The following is a 13,366-nucleotide window of genomic DNA, read 5'->3' as shown; positions in this document are numbered from 1 at the left end:
TCAGCGATGCTGCGGATAATTTTAGCGTGAGGCTTTGGCACTTGCTTGATCCCAGAACCGGGATCTACTTGTAGCCTCACTGTTGCCATCTGTGACTGGCCTTTGCCAACCTGCAGAACAGAACTAGCTAGCTTCTTACTCAGGTCTTACCATCTGCTGCCTGCATTCTGACCTATTAGTCTAAGTGAGTACAGCCAAGCAGTTATATCCCTGTTCAGAAGCCTTCCTGGTGTCCCATTCTCTGAGCACTCCCCGAGTAAAGCTGCCTCCTGGCCACTGCATATTCACAAGGGCACAGAAGACAGTATTGTTTGAAAATCTGGCTCTCTCAGGCCAAATTTCCACTTCATCTTTTTAGAACTTTGGGGAGCACCTATTTTGTTAGGTTGGAAGCATGAAATTCTGTGTAAATTACCCCAAGACTGAAGGAACAGTGCCTATCTGTCCATTTGCTGACTAAACCCCTGACCTTGGTTGGTTTGTTCATCAGTTTATGTTTTGCAGATAGCCCATTATAAAAGAGGGAAATCAGGCCGGGCGCGGTGGCTCAAGCCTGTAATCCCAGCACTTTGGGAGGCCGAGACGGGTGGATCACGAGGTCAGGAGATCGAGACCATCCTGGCTAACACAGTGAAACCCCGTCTCTACTAAGAAATACAAAAAACTAGCCGGGCGAGGTGGCGGGCGCCTGTAGTCCCAGCTACTCGGGAGGCTGAGGCAGGAGAATGGCGTGAACCCGGGAGGCGGAGCTTGCAGTGAGCTGAGATCCGGCCACTGCACTCTAGCCTGGGAGACAGAGAGACTCCGTCTCAAAAAAAAAAAGAGGGAAATCAAAAGAACAGTAACAGTTTAAAAATATGTCCCCAAATTATTTGATATGCCATCTCTCAAAAAGTGGGGCTCAATTCCCCTCCCCCTGAGTGTGGGCTACACCTAGTGACTCACTTCTAGCAAGTAGAATGTGGCCAAAGTGACTGCTTCTGAGACAAGGCCATAAGAGGCTTTGCAGCTTCTTCCTTGGTCTCTCTCTTTGATCACTCACTCTGGAGGAAGCCAGCTGCCATGCCATAAGCTCCTTCAAGCAGGGGTCTCCATGAGCAAGAAACTTAGGCTTCCAGCCAATACCCATGTGAATGAGCCATCTTGAAAACCCCAGTCCAGCCCCAGCAAAGCCTTCGGATGACTATAGCCCCAGGCCAACACTTGACATGACTTCATGAGACATCCTGAGCCAGAACCACCCAGCTAAACTTCTCTCAGATTCCATGCAGAAAATGTGTGAGATAATACATGTTTATTGTTGAACATGTTTATTATGAAGCTACTTCATGTTGGGATCACTTTTTACATAGCAATAGATAGCTAATGCAAGTGTTGAGCATAGTTCGGTCTACTCCTACTCCTGGACAACAGAGGTAAAAACTTACATCCTTCTAATCATCAGGCCCTAATGTTATGTAAAGAGCAAAGGACGATGGATTCGTAGCCATAACTCTCTACATCTGAAACTCAAGTGGATCTGCACCAAAAGAAAGTAGAAGCAACAATTTCTTGGTGGAAACAACGATTCCAGTGCCTTCAGACTCTTCAAAGCATCACAGCAATTAGAGATAACAATAACATTTGGAGATTGTTAACAGTAGGTCTTGAGGAGCAGAGAAAATTTTCTCTCTCCAAAGCGTAGAATGCTTCACAACCACACCATTTTCATCTAGTCTTGTGGGAAAGTATGTTTTTATGAAAACAGAGGAGAAAACCCTTACCCATCCATATTAGCTAAGAATAAAAAGTTGAAAATTCCATCTATAAGGACTCTGTCAAAATAGAATTCACATCCTGACAACAATAAAGTGCCCATGTGAAAGCAAGAGGTGTTTGACAGCAAGAAGATTGAAATGCTTTCTGAATATAATACTATATTTCTGAAGTCTTATCGTTGTGAATTAAAATTCAGTGACAGAATGATTTCTTTATTAAATTAAAAATGAGGAAAATCCCCATAAAAAGGAGACCAGCTGACTGAGTTATGTACATTGCCTGTATAACTTCATTTTACATATATAAGAGCCATATACATGGGCCACACGTACAAAGAGTTGAATGATTTCCAAATTGACCAGGACATAACTTACAGCTAAGAAAATACATTTGGGATACATTTGGATCTCCATGATTCAAATGCCATAACACAGACGTGTTGACCTTCAATTTCCTTTAGCAGTGAGGGCAAATTTAAGTTTTTGAACCACACAGTCCCAGAGAAAATCTGAGTCTTCCACTCTTCCCTCAACCCCTCATTCTTAAATATAATGAACAAATACTTATTGGATGACTCCTACGTGTAAGAATGCGAGCATAAGCTACGGATCTTGCCAGAAGCTGTAGGAAGAAGGAAGCAGATGGAGAGAGGACTTCCCCCAGAGATAGAAAAAACTTCCACTCCTGGAGCCCATGGGTGGGGTCAGCCTCATGGAACTGCATGAATGGAGCATGAGACGTGGGTGGTTCCCCAAAGGAAAACTGAGATACTGTTATCATAGGAATAGGTAAAATATCTCAATTTTCCTTTGAGGGGGTGGGGCAGAATTCATGTAGACTAAATGAAAATTCGAAATACACAGTACCTTGCATGTATTAACAGTAAGTTCTCATTTTTACTCAGAGCAATTTGAGATCAGTGTCACCACTTGCACCCAAAAGAGTCCTAACACTAGTGGCCTGAGACTACTGCACAGAGAGATGGAATATGAGTTGTTCTGTCACAATGGATAGAAGTTGTTTTTTTTTTTTTTTTTTTTGAGACGGAGTCTCGCTCTGTCGCCCAGGCTGGAGTGCAGTGGCCGGATCTCAGCTCACTGCAAGCTCCGCCTCCCGGGTTCACGCCATTCTCCTGCCTCAGCCTCCCGAGTAGCTGGGACTACAGGCGCCCACCACCTCGCCCGGCTAGTTTTTTGTATTTTTTTAGTAGAGACGGGGTTTCACCGTGTTAGCCAGGATGGTCTCGATCTCCCGACCTCGTGATCCGCCCGTCTCGGCCTCCCAAAGTGCTGGGATTACAGGCTTGAGCCACCGCGCCCAGCCTTGGATAGAAGTTTTATAAACAAAAGGACGGGAGGTGCTTCTGGGTAGAGAAAATAATGTAAACAAAAGCTTAAAGTCAGTGAGTGAAAATGTCTGGTGGAATGAACAATTCATCTTAGAAAGGAAGTTAATACAGAAATAGAGGTCAGGATCAACATATAAAAGGGCTTAAAGAAGGCCAGGTGGAGTCTGAACTTTATTCTGTAGAGTCTGAACTTGATTCTGTAGCCAACTCCAATCCATCAGAGGCTTTTGAGCGGAAGAATGACCTGGTCAAACCAGAGTTAAGGGGAAGATTAATCTGGCATGATCTCACGAGTTGAAGTGGGGAAATTCCAGACATGAGACAATGAGGGCACAGCCCAAGTACAGATTCTGTCCAAGATGGAATTACCTTCACAGTAGGTGACCACTGAGCAAGGCAGAGCTAATCAGCTTATTACCATCAAGGGGTCTCCTGATGAAGTTTTGATTTAGAGATTTAGTATTTAAGATTGGTCATGTATACATTCCACAGATATTTACTATGAGCCCAGCACTCTGATAGATGTTTGATACAAAAATAATAGACAAGACGGTGTGAAGACTAAAATTAATGAAGTATACTTCTGTGAAATAAATAACTAAGCACAACTATGAGAAGTGCTATGAAAATTACTGGATGCTCAAAAGCCCATCAATGATATACTGGATAAAGAAAATATGGCACATATACACCATGGAATACTACACAGTCACTAAAAAGGATGAGTTTATGTCCTCTGCAGGGACATGGATGAAGTTGGAAGCCATCATTCTCAGCAAACTAACACAAGAACAGAAAACCAAACACAGCATGTTCTCACTTATAAGTAGGAGTTGAACAATGAGAATACTTGGACACACGGAGGGTAACATCACATACCAGGGCCTGTTGGGGAGTGGGAGGCTAGGGGAGGGATAGCATTAAGAGAAATACCTAATGTAAATGACGGGTTGATGGGTGCAGCAAACCACCATGGCACGTGTATACCTATGTAACAAACCTGCACGTTCTGCACATGTATCCTAGAACTTAAAGTATAATTTTTTTAAAAAAAGAGAAGAAAATTATTGATGCTATCAGATCATGTATCAGGGGGCCTAATCCCAGTCTCATTAGGTCCCTGAGAGTCAGTGAATGCTTGTCAGAAGAAGTAACATCCAAGATGAGACGTGAAGCAGGAGTAGGAGTTAGCATGGTGAAGGAGGTTGACAAGTAGAACACTCCAAGCAGAAGCATGCTAAGATTAGATGGTATTTTGATCAAAGATCTGACAAAATTCCAATGTGGCTTTCCTCCAATGACACAGAAAGAGTCTAAAGAGTTAGGTAGGAGGAAGGATTATGCAGGGTCCTGTGTGCTATGGAAAAGGCTTTGGGACTTTATCCTAATAGCAATGTTGGCATGTTTTTCTGAGGTTGATCAATTCCGTTATCTGTTCTGATTATACAAGAAAGCCAAGGAAAGGACCAATCTCATGCATATTCCAAGTAGGTGGTCAACAGATGGTGTGACTCTAAGGTTTTGGATAAGGGCTTCTACTTTGAAAATATCTCCCCTGCTTGCAAACTGATGTCTAAAATTTCTTGAACAGGGCATCATTTGATGCAACAACAAAAGATTAAATTAAAGCAACTTACATTTGCACCAAAGTGCAAACAACTCACAGCTCAACTTTCCTGAGAATAGGTTTTGAGGTCACAGGGAAGTAGAGGACAGGAGGAAATCTGATACCTAAAGTAGGAAGAAGAAAAGTTACAGAGAGGGAAAAGATGCACACAAAAGAAATATTAGTGGCACCAGAGAGAATACCTGGTACATAGTAAGTGCTCAACAAATATTTGTAGGAAGAAATGAAAGGAAGATATAGAGCTCAGAATTTTATGAAGACTTGTTTTCTATTTCACATAAGCACACTGGCTCTTTTCTCCCTCGGCCCACACATATCATGTACTGAGAAGACCAAGGCCAAGGAAAATAGAGAACAGAGCACAGATCCATTTTCCAAGCCGAGTGTGGTGGTTCACACCTGTAATTCCAGCTACTCAGAAGGCTGAGGCAGGAGGATCACAGGAGGTCAAGGCTGCAGTGAGCTATGATTGTGCCACTGCACTCCAACCTGGCTGACAAAGTGAGACCCTGTCTCTAACATATACAGTACACATATAAATTTTCCAAAAGGTCTCAGAATGCATAGTTTGTAACTCACTATCCAGGGACTATAAGATAAAACTCTGGCCTTGCCTTCCAATGAGAAAGACATCTTTGCTTTCAAAATGTATAATGAGAGACAGAGAGAAAGAACTTTTCCCCAGAAAGACTGGGAACCTGGAGAATGAACAGGGATGAAGCCCCATGAGACTGGTGGACAGATAACCATGGGCGGACACTACATCTTTGTGCCTGCAAGGTGGAAGCCCAGCACCCAGATGCCGGTGACCCTCCATCTCTGAGGTCTCACTTGCAAAAGCCACTGCTTTTCTTCTGACATTTCTTTGGAAGCCCCTGGAACAAACTGTTCATTAGCAACACCCAAAAGTTTTCTTTAAATGGCTATATTGAATCATTATTATTGACCAACAGTCACCCATACCTGTAGACTTTTTCACGTATATTAGGGCAGAAAATTCTAAGAAAAACTGCTTTTGAGTAATTAAGAATGGTTTCTCTTTTTCTTACCATGCCATACAAAAGACAAACCTCCTATTTTCCTTGTTCACATTTCAACTAAATATTTTTGCCACATTCTCATAAGCTTCTGCTGTCAGAATAAAAATACTTCTAAAATAGCTTAGTAAACTCACTGTGTTAAGGGTAACTTGACCTTTCACTGATTTCAAATTAACCAACGGAGAAACAGTAAGTTGCCTTAATTAAAGCATTATCTTCGTTAAAGGTTATTAGATGAGTAAGAGGAGGGATCCCAGAAAATCAGCATGTTCTGTGGTCATAACAACCCTGGCATTTTGAAGGTAGCATGATTGAAAGGTCTAAAATTGAATTTGGTGATTAGATATCTCTGCAAAATATGAACCATGTTAACAATGATTTCTCCTCCTCAGTGTGTTCTAAAGATTGTTTCCATGGTGATCTACATTGTTTTGTCTAAATTTTTTCTCATGCCATTTTCCCCCTCCATCTAGATATTTGCAAAGCACCTATCACTTGAGTATCTCTTCTCTGAACAAGTCCCCAGGAGGGGAAAAAGACTATTTCTTGGAAGAAATGAAAGGCTGTCGCTTGTCAAAAAGATCCCAATTTGCAAGATTATGTAGGGCTTGAAATTCTCCCAAGGGGGGCTTCCCCCTGGGATCCACCTTCTGCTCAGGTGGTAGGAAGGCAAAAACCCTGGTCCCCAATTTCTGTCACTTCTGAAATGTCTTCTCAGGAGTCCAGTCATTTCCAGACTTTGGACTGAATGATAAGCTGAAGTGGAAGAAATAGGCTGGGTTGGGAAGAAATAGCACTTAGAAAACAGATGTTCCACTGCGTAGCAGAGACAATGCTACTTGTACATCAGATGTTTTCATTTTCCCCTGGCACTCAGGAAAATTTCGTTTTCTAGGTGAGGTTAGGTACTAGTTTTAACCAGTGATGATGAAGTCAGAGCAATGAACACCACTTCTTGGTCAGCCCCTAAAAAAATCTCCTGATATCTCCTTTGCTATCTTGCCTCTCTCATCCACTGGCTGGCGGGATACAGAGGAACCAGTTTAAGGATTCCAAGGTCCTAGAAGATGGAGGGCCCACTGGATGAAAGGAGCATGTCCCCAAATCATCTTGTGGTAGACTGTAGAACACTTGGACTGATATGAAAAATAAACCTGTTACTGTGTGAAGCTTCCTGAGACATGGGGTTGTTTGTCACAGCAGTTGGCCTACCCTGGCATTAATCAGTGAGATATGGCAGACTTCTGGTCAGACCCAGCAACAGATGTCAGCAGGAAGTCCATGCAGGGAAACAAAGTACAGTGACCAGAGATGAGATGGACAGGCAAGGGATCAGAGCCCAGATTGGAAATCAAAGGTGGTCCTAGCAGCCATAAATTGAGCATGACAGCAGGGAGTCTTGGATTCCAAGGACTGGGGTTCCCACTAGACTCCAGTCCCTGGGAATACAATTTTGACAATGAGGACAAGACAGAGTCTTTATTCTAAAGGATACAACAGGAACACTTAGAAAGGAATCAGGCAGGGCAGGGGTTCAAGCAAAAGGATGAGATATAGATCTGGCAACTTGGACCATGGCACAGGCAGAGACTTGGGACACAGGGGAACAAGACAAGAACCTCTTTCCTGGTGCAGGGACCACGTCCGAGGAACAGAAGTGACAGCCACAGCACAACTGACTCAATGTCAATCCTCCACGGTAATAATACTGGAGGAGGGATTGGATAGAGTTGTATATAGGAGGAAACAAAGTAGCCTTGACAACCACAGAGGACAGTAAGGCATGGAACAAAGTCCATTAGTGCAGTGAGAGATCATGAAACCAGACCTTAGGAGGTCAGACAAGTCAAGAGGCCATCTATGGGGATGGACCTGAGAGATGGCAGAAAGAAGAGGTTAAAGGAGTAATTGAGAAAAATCAGTAAGTATAGAGTTTAACGATCAGTCAAGAGCCTTCTAATATCAAGTCAGGTAGACTTCAAGGATGGCAACAAGTGAGAGAGGAGAATGGCACTTATGAGTTAAGAGATCAGGCAGTACCTAACACCAATCAACAATGAAAGGAGGACGAGGCATGGTGGTACACACCTGTAGTCCCAGCTCTTTGGGAGGCTAAGATGGGACGATTCCTTCAGCCCAGGAGCCAAGTGCAGTGAGCCATGATCATGCCACTGATCTCCAGCCTGGGTGACAGAGTGAGACCCTGTCTCTAAAAATAAAAAAAAAGGAAAGAAAACCCTAAGGAAACATTCTTCTCCCTCCCTTGCAGAACTGTAAATGAACTGTGTCCATATGTTGGTAAGATCTGGCTTTCCCCGAACATCACTATAACCCACATGTTCTCACATAGAGAATCAATACTCATCTCTTTCAGGAAAGAGGAGCTGGAATTATCACTCTAGCTGTAGGCAGTGGACAATCACCTGTTACTTAGACACACATTAAAGAGTTTTTATAGGCAGTGAGCTATGAGATTGTTAACATTTACATTCTGCCCCATGCCAAGGAGTTTGGCTTGCTGATGTGAAGGTTAAGAGTTCTGCAGGTTGATCATTATGGGATATGTATTGTATTTTATTGGGAGAAGTGGTTGGCAGCTCTTGGGATAGTTAAGTTCTTATCCAGAGACCAAGGGAGCTCAAAATGACCAGGGATGATGCAGGTACATTGAGTTGGACAAATGATTAGTTTGGCCCAGGATTCTGTCTCTGGGACAGAGTGGTGGATGTTTCCCCACAAGACTCTCACTCTGAGCTGGGATTTCACTGGCCATAAGAAGAATCTCCACAACATTTTTTAGCCTTTTGTTTAATAAACTGAAATAAAATTTCTAATTAAAAAATTGCTCCAAGAAAGAACACATTGGTTTATAGTCTATATATAATACCATTTATACTATAGTGTAAATGACTGATATCCAACACTCTCCAGAGCAGGTTTTAATTGTGGAGAGGTAGAGAGCAAGATCCCAGAAGCAGGGGTAAGGTGGGACTATGAGGAAGATAAAGTTCACAGAAAGGGAGTATCTAGGGATGCTACTGGCACTCCTTTATGATCTGACCTCAATTTTCCAGACTGCTTCCGGACTTGTCTGCCCACCCCTCACATCTACCTTCCCACACTGACCAGATATCTACCTTTCTCAAGACACATCACGTCCTTTCATGTCTCTGTGTCTCCCCATGTGTATTCCCTATGCTCAGGACTATTGTCCCACCTCGCTCCCTCTGCCTGGACAGGTCTACCTCTCCCTCCAGGTCCAGGTTAAATGTTATCGCCTCAGTGAAGCATCCAATCTCCCAGGCAGTGCCCATAGCTGCTTCCTCTGTGTTCTATCAGTGCTTTGTTCAGGCCCTCTTTCAGCACTGATTATATTGGATAACCTAGACTTCTCCCCCTGACTGTGAGGCTCTCCATAGCAAGGACCATTGTCACCTTGCCTTTGGATTCTGTGTTGAACGTAGGACTGGGCATTGACACTTCCCACCTGATGGCTACTGAATCAATAACAAAAAATCCTACTTCATAACTTCCTTCAAATTCCAACTGTTTTCTCAGACTTTACCTTGTGTCGTTGGCTCTCTTTTTGTCTCTCAGCTTTCATTTTTCTTGTTGGCAAATTGGAAATAAATACACTTAGGTGTTGTCAAAATGGATGAAGATAAAAGTAAACTCCAAGTAGGAACCATCAAAGAATCAAAACAACCTCAAAGAATTGTTTATATGGCTTCGACTTTGGAAAGGACTTAAAAGCAAATGTTGATTCATAAAAAACAAAACACACACACAAAAAGCCCAGTCCTTTACTAAGTACCAATTATATTCCTGATGCTGGGCTGGAGGCTAGAAAGAGACATGAATAGCTTGCCTTTTACCTTAACTTTAATGGAATTTATGTACATTTTTCACTCCAGTTTTCTGAGAACAGATGAGAAAAGTGTTCCATCCACGAGAAGATACAGCTCTCCTGTGCTGGTTGTGCATTGCCATGAGGAGGATTCATATTTTAATGAGTCTATTCACTGAATTAATAAAGAGTTAACTCAGAAAGATGAAATGAAGAACCCAAAGCAGCATGGCAAAGAGAGGGCTCGAATCTGAAATAACTGGCTCTAGTCCCAGCTCTGCTCTTAGTAAATGTGTATGAATTCTCCCGTTTCCCCATCTTTCACATGAAGAGGGCTTGGCAGATTGTATATTCTCAAGATAATAACACTATCTCCCATTCCACATGCTCTTCCTCCACTGTGACATTGATTCTTCTCCCGTCTTGTCCCTCCTTTGATCCTGGGTGAAATTTTGGGACTGCCTCAACCAATAGGGTGTGGCAGAAGCAACACTATGTAACTTCTGAGTTCAGATGATAAAAATACAGTGCAATTCTGCCTTGTTCTTGGGACAACAGCCCTTGGAGTTCAACTGCCATTGTGCGAGGAAGCCCAAACTAGCCCATGTGACAACGCCAGAGAAAGGCCATGTGTCAGTGTTCCAGTCAATAGCTCAGCTGACATGAGTAAGGGCACATCCAGATGAGTCTAGTTCCTGGCTGTTTAGTCACCACCAGCCTTTAGTCTTTCCAGCTGAGGTCTCAGACATTGTGGAGCAGAGAAGAGCATTTCCTGTTGTGCCCACTCAAATTCCGGGGTCAAAGAATCCATGAACATAATAAAATGGTTGTCTTGTGCCATAGAGTCTCGAGGTGGTTTGTAACACAGCAATAGTTACTGGAATAGTTGGTCATATTTCTCCTGATTATCTTATAAATTGTGAGGACCAAATTAAATTAGAATGTAAGACCATGTTCTGCACAAAATGTGACACATATACACCATGGAATACTATGCAGCCATAAAAAAGGATGAGTTCATGTCCTTTGTAGGGACATGGATGAAGCTGAAAACCATCATTCTCAGCAAACTATCACAAGATCAGAAAACCAAACGCCGCATGTTCTCACTCATGATTGGGAGCTTAACAGTGAGAACACATGGACACAGGGAGGGGAACATCACACACTAGGGCCCGTCAGGGGGAGGGGGGCTACAGGAGGGATAGCATTACGAGAAAAGCATAATGTAAATGACAGGTTGAGGGGTGCAGCAAAACACCATGGCACGTGTCAACCTATGTGACAAACCTGTACGTTCTGCACATGTACCCTAGAACTTAAAGTGTAATAACAGAAAAAAGAAAAGCAGCCTACTAGTAAAATTCAACAAGCCAACATGGAGCAGCTTTGCCTGGAATTTACTAACCTCCTCACCTCTGCCCTTGCAGGGTCTGAGATGCCTCTATGAACCCTAACACTCTGAGGAACCTGGTTTGAAAATCACTGTTCTCATCCACCCCTTCATTCTATGGATGAGAAAACTAAGGCCCAGAGTGACTTGCCCAGAATCACACAGCTGGCTATGTGCTTGCTCCAATTTGTCATGATGCCTCCAAAAAGAGAACTATTTAAGGTAGGACCATCCTTGTCTGAGAGCCAGAAAGTTGCAAGCAGGAACTAGCAAGATCATTATGCGATATTTCTCTTCAAGTCTCAAACAGACACTTTGAGCTGTTGCCCAACCATGCCAAAGACAAGCCTATTTCATTTCTCTCGTTCCCTCCCCTGCTCCTCTCCCACTCAGTCCTGGTAGCATAGATCATTTCACTGCGTAAAACAAAGACAGAGCCGCACACTCAACATTGAGCTCTGCAAGCTGTCAGCTCAGTGATGAATGGAGAGCTGAGCTAATGCAGAAGTGCGCCTGGTTTGGGTGAAGCTCTGTTTGATCACCAGTCATTGGCATTCATGGAGAGTTCCTAATTGTCACTTGGTGATGGGGTGCTGCACTGTGGTTAAGTGTGTGGGAGCCTCTCTCAGTTATTAACCTTTATGTTGCCCCTGTTGCAGTGAGGGCAAAGACAGCCTGGGATTCTGATCAAGTTATATTTAATGCACTGCCTCTCTTACTCAGCTCATATCCCAGCTATTTCAATGGAAGAAAGAAAAATAAAGCCCCAAAGCAAAGCAAGCAGGACGGATAAAGGTGAAAGCTATTGACCCAAGTACAGTAATGTCTTTCCATCAGATGTGGTATGTTCCTATAACTGGCAAGGCCCTGTGGATATTGATGAAGGACCCCTGACATTCTGCAAGCCACAGATACATAAATCATCAAGTTTGAAAGAGGCTTTGGTACCTGTCCCCTGAAATAAGGGTGTCGTTCATTTAGGATTTATAGCTCTGGGGAAGACAATTTATCTAAATGGCTCCAGAGAACATTAATGGGAGACTTTAATGTTTCCAGTCCCGTGGGAGCCATGGAGCTGGGAGCTTTACATGGGAACCCAGGAGAACCCGGTTTAAAGGAACTTTCAAAAAAATCTATAGATTCAGCAATTACTGAATAATCATTTGGTTGGAATATTTGTGTCTGCATACTGAAGGCAGAGACAATGAATTTTCTTTGAAGACAAAGCAAGGTGTTTATAAATATTGCTTTATGGCAAAGGATGAGTATTTTAAATTAAACATTTTTAAATGAACATTTTTATTATTATAAAAGTGTGTGCTCACTGAACATAACTTAGTAAATATAGAAAAGGAAAACTAAAGCAAAACTTACCCACATTTTTACTCTGTGATGAGAATCATGGTAAATATGCTGTCTTTCCTTCAGTCTTTTTATCTGGGGGAGAGTTGTTTTGTTTTGTTTTTGAGACAGGGACTCCCTCTGTCACCCAGGCTGGAGGGCAGTGGTGTGACCATGGCTTACCCCAGCCTCAACCTCCCAGGATCAAGCGATCCTCCAGCTCAGCCTCTCAATTACTGGGACTACAGGCATCCTCCACCACACTGGTTAATTTTTGTGGGTTTTTTGTTTGTTTGTTTTTTGTAGAGACAGGTTTTCACCATGTTGTCCAGGCTGGTCTCATACTCCTGGGCTCAGGTGATCACCTCCCTTGGCCTCCCAAAGTGCTGGGACTACAGGTGTGAACCACTGCACCTGGTCCACATTCTGCTTCTTGAAATTATGTGAAATCATTACACATTTTTCAAAAGTATGTTCTGTAAAAGCTACATAACATTTGACCATGTATATGTGCCATAATATATTCAAGAATTCTCCTATTATTTAGAGATTTGTTTTCAGTTTTCACTCTGTCTCTGAAATTTTTGTTAGTTTAAACCCTAGAAGAGAGATTACTGGATGAAAAGATATATATATATTTTTTGTAAGTCACTTGACACAATTGCCTTTAGAGTTTTTCAGTCATTTCCTTTCCTCTTTTCTTTTGCAGCAGGCCACATGTGAGCTTTGGGACTTCAGTTGACCTTTTATCCCTTTTCCAAGAATGATCACTGGGTGTTTCATTGCCCCCACCACTCCCGAGCCTCACAGCTCCACAGCTTGGATATTTGCCCTGGGATTTAATCACTCCCATGCTTTACTCGGGAATTTGTTAACTCAATGTCCCCTGTACCTGTGTTGCCTTTGCCACCTACACTCGCTTTCCCTCTTTCTCACCTCCTTCACAACCCACCTATCCTCAGAATCCTGTTTAACTCTCCTCCTTCACAGAGCTTTCCCAGACCACTCCATC

This window comes from Macaca fascicularis, chromosome 7, assembly GCF_037993035.2.
Source record: "Macaca fascicularis isolate 582-1 chromosome 7, T2T-MFA8v1.1".
Classification (NCBI taxonomy): Eukaryota; Metazoa; Chordata; class Mammalia; order Primates; family Cercopithecidae; genus Macaca; species Macaca fascicularis.
The sequence above is the reverse complement of the archived record's forward strand: the minus strand, read 5'-3'. Positions refer to the sequence as shown.